General features: G+C 53.1%; 1 pseudogene; it reads left to right on the forward strand.

Moving 5' to 3' along the window:
- The first annotated feature begins 5,124 nt into the window (after positions 1-5,124).
- On the forward strand, positions 5,125-7,848 carry LOC129395747 (testis-specific Y-encoded protein 2-like; annotated as a pseudogene).
- Positions 7,849-8,276: the final 428 nt, after the last annotated feature.

Consider the following 8,276-nt stretch of genomic DNA (forward strand, 5'->3'; position numbering starts at 1 on the left):
TTCAGCAAAACAAGGCCACCCACTAAACCAGGCCCTTGTACTTTGGGTGGAAACTCCTAAGTCCTCTAGTCTCCTCAAACAGACAGCCAAGCTGCCAATTTCCACAATAATAATTTCTATAGCACTGAGTCTTTGCTAGCCTTGTAACTATAGCTACTGATGCTACAGTCTTGTCCCTGTATGATAAAACACCAGAGCAACAGAAACAAAAATATTGACTGAAGCCTTCTAAAATCTCTCTAAATATATCTTCAATAAATATGTTTTTATTTTACAGAACGACTGCTTTCAACTTCCTGAACTAACGCTTGGCCTTCGCTAGTTTTCATTGTGGAAATTCATTCAAATGTGTACATTTAACATGAAAGTCAATAGAGAATTTCATATGTCAGCAATTAAAATTTTCAAAATGATGCAAAATACAAATGTGAAACTGTATTTGTGAAATTTACCATTCATTGAAATTTTATTTTCATACCTGCCCAGGCACAGAATTTTTTATAACTGTCTGCATGTTCTCCTCATGTGGGGGAAAAACAGCACCAGCCGGCACGGGAATCCTTTGAAGTTGGAGGGAGAGGTTGCAGTCTTCTGAGAGTTTGCCCCTTCACTGCAGCCTAGATGACACAGTGAGACTCCAACTGAAAACACACACACACACACACACACACACACACATACATCCCAAAAATTGATAAATAAAAAAAAATCCGTATTCGAAAACATGCTGACAAGCTAACTCCCATATCTAACACACACACCCACACACACACCCACACCCACACACACACACACACACAATTCCTTGAAAACGAAAGTTCCACAAGGGCGAAACAAGAAAACAAATTTAACACCCCCCATAGAAAGTACAAAGAGTAACCTCAAAAGAACTGCAGGGGGAAACAATTCAAAATTTACAACTATCTACCCTAAAAGAAGCTGAAAGTCCCTCAAAACTTTCCAGAGGCCATGTCCTTGTATTACAAAAATGATCATAAAAACTGGCAGGAGTAGAAGAATAAAAATGCATCTTAAAACTTGCTAAAAACATCAAGTCTCCCATAAGAATTGTAATGGAAAATGGATCAGTCGGCAGTGTTTTCCATACAGTTATGAACTAATTATATTTCTTCATATTTAAATTTGTTTTTTCAATATTCTAAGGAATTAACTTTTATGTTAATAGTAGGTGATGTAAGAAAGCAGGTCTTTATCAAGACAACTGGCACTGGATGTCCACACCATTACTCAGGTGGGCCTTTATTCCCAGCGAGGTTCCCTCCCTGGACACACACTGAAGGTCCCCAGCCATTTGGCAATCTCTTCACATTCCCAGCCTGGGAGGTAGCCCTAAAATACATGTACGTGAAGAAAATAAAACGTTGCCTCACACTGGAGCCCAGTGTGGTCCTCCAGATTCCGTGGGAGGTGGACAAACATATGTGGGAAGGCAGGGCAGTGGGAGTGAGGATGGCAGAGAGGATAACACATGTCACGGCAGCCGGGTTCATGGAAACAAAACATGAGTGGCCTGGGAGAAACACTGTGAAAGGACATAGACCTAGGTGGGCCTCAGGTGGACATCCTTCTGGAGAAAACGGGGGCTCTGGTTGATCTCAAAATGAGCCCCAGGTGGCAGCAGGTCTTACCGCAGGGCAGGGAGCTGGCGAGTGATGATGAGACAGCTATCCCTTTAGCCCTGCTTGTCACCCGCTGACTTTAGCCATATATGCATCATAGTGGCTTAAGGTGCCCCAATCCTGAAATGTGGGTGTTACATGTCCCTGATGGGTCTCTCTCCCCCAACCCATGGATTGCCTGGGATTGCCCACTGCAGTCTCCTCCAGGATCCTTGGGTTCTCCATGTGGGGCCCAGATCCAGGTCAAACGGCCTCTCAGTTCCCAGTCCTTCCCAGCCCTAGGCTGCTCGCCTGGCCCCCTCTCTGTTCCGCCTCTAAGGCTGACCCTCTCTCCATGGGATAGAACTGCAATAGATTGAGCCACAGGCCCTGGCTGATGATCTAGGGGACTGCAGAAGTGGGTCCAGGACAGTTCAGGTGACAGTTTAAAGCCAATTCCCCAGAGACCAAGGAATGACCAGCTAGGTCCTTTCCCATGATGCCTCACCGCGAAGCCCACCTCAGCAATCCTGCCAAAACCCGGGCAGTCATGTTCAGCCAAACAGCTGAATAAGCTCAGGTAGGAGGTGTACTGCCTGCAGCTGGAGGCTTGACCTTCGTGATCCCAGAACCGCTGGACTGCAGTGGAATGAGACACCCTGTAGCCTGCAGGGAGAGGAGTCAGGAAGGTTCATGCCAGTCCCAGCCTCCCACACACCAGCTCCCCTACCATGCTGGGAGGCATTCCTTACTGAGGATGCCAACAAAGTGCTCCTTCATGATGATTTCACAGTGGAAATAAAGGTTGGGATGAAAGGAAATCATCCTGCCACCGGTAACCGGGATGGTTGAGTTCCTCCACCAGCCGGATCAAGGAGAAAGAGGATGGATTCAATGGGACCATGTCAACTAGCTGGGCTGAGATGGCCTACTAGCTGTAGTGAACCATGAGTTTCCCTTCCCAGCTCTCCCACTGAGACAACCCTGGTCCCCAGGGGGACCTCAAACGGACTCAGACACTGGACTCCTCCCACAGACCCAGGCTCCCCAGCCTGACCTGCAAATCCATCATGTAGCAAAGCAGGACTTCCGCATGCTATCTGAACCACGCCAACATCTCCTGTGCCAAACAATCTACCTCTGCGCAAGAACTCTCCAGAGAGTTGGGTGGGCAAGCCTCGTGACGCCTTGCAATTTCGCAAGAACACAGACAATGTGGAACAGCGCCATCTCCCAGACATTTGGCCAGTCACCCTTCATTGTTGGCCCTCTATCTCTGTCTGGCGAGGAGGCAACGCCACAACTGTGTTGGTTTTTGGAGTGGGTGGACCCCGGCCAAGAAGGCCTGGGCTGACCAGAGACGGGAGGCAGAAAAAGTGGGCAGGTGGTTGCAGCTGAGGGACGGGAGGGGCGGGGGGTGGTGTGAGGCGGCTGCTTCTCTGGGTTTCTGAGATGCAGGAGGCTTTTGTGTGCTGAGTGCTGGACATGCTGGGCTGATGTCCGGGTGTGTGGTGTCCTCTTAACCTAGTCTCCCTGAGGGGTGGGCATGTCCACTTGAGGGAAGCCTTGTACTTAGAAGCGACAGCAGGGTCGTGCCTGGCGCTCTCCAAGGGAATTGCGTGGGTCCAAAGGAAGTTATATAGGCTCAGGGCCAACACCCCTTTGAGTGCAGCACCTGCAGTTGGAAGAATGCGTATCTGCGGAGCTGGTTGCTGCCGTGAGGTGGTCGGCAGCCCCATGCGCAGCGAACCCGTCTTAAGGACCTTGTGTTTCTGGGGTGAGCCTGCTGGAAACAGGCACCGAGAGCAGGGGTGGTTCAATGGCTGGTAATGGCATACAGATTCCCCGTCCTCCAGGCACGTTCCGAGGGAAACGTGTCCTTCGAATTTGGGCTGTGCGCAAAGGGACCTTGGCGCCGCGATTCTCCCTTGTCAGTGCTGGCCTTGGCTCCCCTTCCCTACCACGTGCTCCCAGGGCTGCAACAAGCAAGCTGCCCTCACAGCTGCAGGAACGTGGCCTCGGCTCCCACCCTGTCCCCCATCCCCTGCCTCCTGGCTGACCCCACGTGCCTCCCACCTGGCTCCTCCCCCCAAACAGCCCCCATACCCCCCGAAGCCCGATGACTATCCCCTGCTGCCAGCCATCCCCAATCGGCAGCCGCAAGGATATGGCTCTGGCCCACAAGGCGGAGATGCTCTGTGGCCTGGGGCATTCACGGAGCCCAGCTCCAAGTGAAGGACCTCCAGCGAGTCCATTGACGGCCCCGGTGTGCTCGGTCCAGGGCCAGGCTGTGCCCGCTGGCACTCCTTCTGCCACCCCACGTCGGGCTCCACCTCAACCACCACCTCCACCTCAGCCATGATGTCTTCCACCTTCAGCACCGCCTCCTCTTCCAAGGCTGCCTCCTTGCTCTGTACTCCGGCCGTCCTCTCCAGCATTGCCTCCAGCCTGAACACGGTTTTCTCCTGGGTGCTCCCACAGACCCCGGGCCTGCGCAGCCCAGCCCAGCCCATGCCCCGCACCCGTAGGCTCTGGGGGCCTGCTCCCCAGCAGACCCGCTCCCTGAAAGACCCACGGGCGTCGCCCTGCTGAGAACCTAGTCCCACACCTATGTGGACCCAGGTTTCCTGAGGAGCTCCGCTGGACCCGCAGATCCCGCACTGGCCAAAGGGCTCCGGTCCCCAGCAGGCTCAACTGCGCACAGGAGCTCGGGAGCCAGAGGCCCCGGCCCTGGGCTTGCAGAGCCCCACCAACAGGCACCGCAGCCGCTGCTGCGGGTGCGGGAGCCTCTGGGTCGTCAAGGCAGTGCACAACAGTGTGCGCGCAGGCCGACAATGGCCAACCCTGGCGGCTGGCCTCTGGTGTGCCCAGGGCATAGGACAAGAGGGCCTTTGGAATGCTCCTTGGAGTACAGCATCCTCAGGGAGGAAGCATGGTACTCGGAGCCTCTATTTGCCTCGACCTGTGATAGTGTGTGCCGGGGCTCTGGCCTCTACAGCAGATCAATTACACCTCAGCACAGGCAGGCGACTTTCCTCCCACGTGCCCGCCCCGATCACTTCCCCCAGGACACTCCTGCCGCCCTAGCCCCAGCAACCAGAGAGAGTTCCCTGGATCTGCGGTATTACTTCCGTACCATCTACCTGGCCTGCCTAACGAAGAGAGATGTTTCCTGTGTTCGTGACACATAGAGATGTTCATGGCTTGCCACCCTGAGGATGTCAGGGCACAGGGCTGCCATGCCCACAATTCCAAAGGCCACGCAGTCCGCGTGTACCTGGATGCCTAGCTACCCCGCCCAAGCTCCGAGGGCTTCTCGGTGGAGGCTTTGGCAGGGAAGGCGGGGGGTGGGGGGCTGGAGATGCAGGCCCGCCAGTGGCTGTGCCGCCCAGGGAGACGCCCACCGCCCTCCCATTGATTGGCCACGACGGGAGGAAGTCGGCCTGGGTGCCGCCTCTCGGCCTTTCGCGCGCAGTCCCTTAGGGGGCGCCTGGAAGCCCAGCGGATGCGCCCTGAGGGGTCGCTGAGCTACCGGGTACCATAGAGGCTGCGGCAGGGTTCCTGTGGCGTGGGTTGGGCAGCACAGGCCTTGGTGCGTGCGAGTGCCGAGGAGGGCACCGCCTTCAGGATGGAGGCTGTACAGGAGGGGGCGGCCGGGGTGGAGAGTGAGCAGGCGGCTTTGGGGGAGGAGGCGGTGCTGCTGTTGGATGACATAATGACGGAGGTGGAGGTGGTGGCGGAGGAGGAGGGCCTCATGGAGCGGCAGGAGGAGGCCCAGCAGGCACAGCCTGGCCCTGGGCCCATGACCCCAGAGTCTGCACTGGAGGAGCTGCTGGCCGTTCAGGTGGAGCTGGAGCCGGTTAATGCCCAAGCCAGGAAGGCCTTTTCTCGGCAGCGGGAAAAGATGGAGCGGAGGCGCAAGCCCCACCTAGACCGCAGAGGCGCCGTCATCCAGAGCGTCCCTGGCTTCTGGGCCATGTTGTATCCTTCTCAGTGTTTCTTCGGCCTTTCTAGTGGAGAGGTGCTCTCGGGGAAGTGTAAGTGACCGATGGGCAGCTCAGCGTCGATGTGACTCTTTGGGGAACAAAGGGGAGTTGTCACGGACAAATGTGGCTGCGGAAAGCCACAGCAGGCGTGGGTACTATTGTCCTGCAAGCGGCAGAGAAACCCTTGGTGATGCCGAGCAGCAGACGTTTGGGGCATCTTTTTGAAGAGCAGAAGCGAGTTCAGACCAGAAGAGGTTTTTCGGTGAAGCAAGCTATTTTTAAGGGAGTGTGATTGCTGCCCCTTGCTAGTCCAATCTGGGACTGGGCGTCTTCGGCTCTAAGCAGATTCTGCCACTCCTCAGACACCAGCAAGTCTCTGCGAATCGCGCCTCCCCATGTCAGTGCAGTCAGCCTCAGAATCATACACCCTCTGTGAACACAGGAGGCCTTAGTTTACGGGGAGGGGGAGGTGAAAGGAGATCATACATGGAAGCAGATCTGAGAAATCCCCTACCCCAGCCTCTGGGCGCTCTTAGGCCTTCTTCCCTGTTGCTCGTCGCTTTCCCTTCCATCGTGTATAAAGTCTCTTTGACCTAAATCAGATTGCAAACCACCCCCAGATGTCAGCCCTGATCACTGACGAAGATGAAGACATGCTGAGCTACATGGTCAGCCTGGAGGTGAGGCCGGGTAGACTGAGGCGAGAGGGTTTAGCGGGGGAGGGTAAGGGAAATAATTCATTCCTTTAAGCAAGTGTGAGCACCTTACCCGAAACGTATTTAAGCTTTCTCCACCTTGTCCTGACAGGTGGAAGAAGAGAAGCATCCTGTTCATCTCTGCAAGATCATGTTGTTCTTTCGGAGTAACCCCTACTTCCAGAATGAAGTGATTACCAAGGAATATCTGGTGAACATCACAGGTGACAGGTGGCTCCCAGGATGGGTAGTGGAAGGAAGATGGCGGGTGGATCATTGCCAATGTGATCCAGCCCCCTTCCCACAAAAATTCCTGTCTCTGTAGAATACAGGGCTTCTCATTCCACTCCAATTGAGTGGTATCCGTATTATGAAGTGGAGGCCTATCGCCGCAGACACCACAGCAGCAGCCTTAACTTCTTCAACTGGTTCTCTGACCACAACTTCGCAGGATCTAACAAGATTGCTGAGGTGAGTCCTCACTGGGAAACATGAGAAATGACCCCGTGTGTTCCCAGCTGCTTGGGTCACCTTTCTGATCCCTGATGAGGCCTTTCCCGATTGAGTCCCCTGACAGATCCTATGTAAGGACCTGTGGCGCAATCCCCTGCAATACTACAAGAGGATGAAGCCACCTGAAGAGGGAACAGAGACGTCAGGTGAGCCGTTAGTTGGAACTGGAGCTGTTTGATGCCCAGTATAAGGGGGTTGACGCACCTGCTTATTCAGGGAGCCTGAGTGCTCATTTCAGAAATGTAGAAATTGAGGCTCCTTTGGTACATGTACAAATTCCTTGAGAGGAAGACAGAGAGTGACAGAATCCAGGACGTTCATGGCATTGGGCTGAAAAGGCACATTAGAGACTGCACGCAAAGCGGGTCATAGCTGTGGAGTCTTAAGCCCAGTGAAGAATCGTCCATTTCCAGAATCAATGAGGAGTAAAGCTGAAAATCATTCAGTTCAGTCTGTGGCACTTGATTCCATGGCTGTGAACCCCTCCGGCAGTCATCCTACCAACCCCATAAGATTGGGCTCCCTGAATGTGCGTCCTGGTCATCCTTGCCCCAAACCACAAAGGACTGTTTAGATTGATGGATTTCCTTAAGTTGTTGCCCCATCAGACTTCTGTGTGCTTTTAGGGTACAGTGCATCTTGTTACCTGACTCCCCTCCCAGACAATACTGGGAATGGGGCAGAGATTGTGCAGAACAGTTTGTAACACGTGGTAGGAGGAAGTTTAAGGGATCACAAATGGGGAAGGGATATCCTTTTCTCAGCGGGCCCCACAATTGAAACATTTCCAAGTATGGCTCAGAGAAAATGCGTTTTAACGTGAGTTTGTGTTTCTCTAGGGGACTCCCAGTTGTTGAGTTGAATATGATGGAGCATCAGATTTTACCTAATACAGCAGAAGTTACAACAGTATGCAGGACGGCAGTACTCAGCATGGTCTTATGCACAGGAACTAAAGGAAAAGGAGATCGAGTCACCAAAAATCAGGAAGAGGGGGTAAATTTGGATTGTATGGAATGACAAATAAACATTCTGAAGGATGTGTGACTCTGTGTCTGTGTGTGTGTGTGAGTGTGTCTTTGTGTTTGTGTGTGTGTGTATGTTTATCCACTTTATTCGGTTGTGATAATGAATTGATCAATCCATGTGCTTTATTCTCTACATGGAAATAACCAGTCTGCATTGGAGCTGGGCCTCTAAAGTTGTAGAGTGAATGGGTGTGGGATGTGTTGGGATTCTTCCTACAGGACAGAGTGGGAGAGGTAAAAGCAAAAGACAGCTTAGTTGGAGGCTGACTTCATCCTATGGAAGCAGAGATAGTTCAAGGAATTGGGTTACTGGGTTTCCAGGGCCCAGTTTGCTGGGACCTCCAAAATCCTTCATTTTGGGTATCATCATACACAATAGATAAGCACAGGATGATGGAAATCTTAAAGTTCGCTTTCGTGTTGAATCCACATGTT

This window comes from Pan paniscus, chromosome Y (assembly GCF_029289425.2).
Source record: "Pan paniscus chromosome Y, NHGRI_mPanPan1-v2.0_pri, whole genome shotgun sequence".
NCBI lineage: Eukaryota > Metazoa > Chordata > Mammalia > Primates > Hominidae > Pan > Pan paniscus.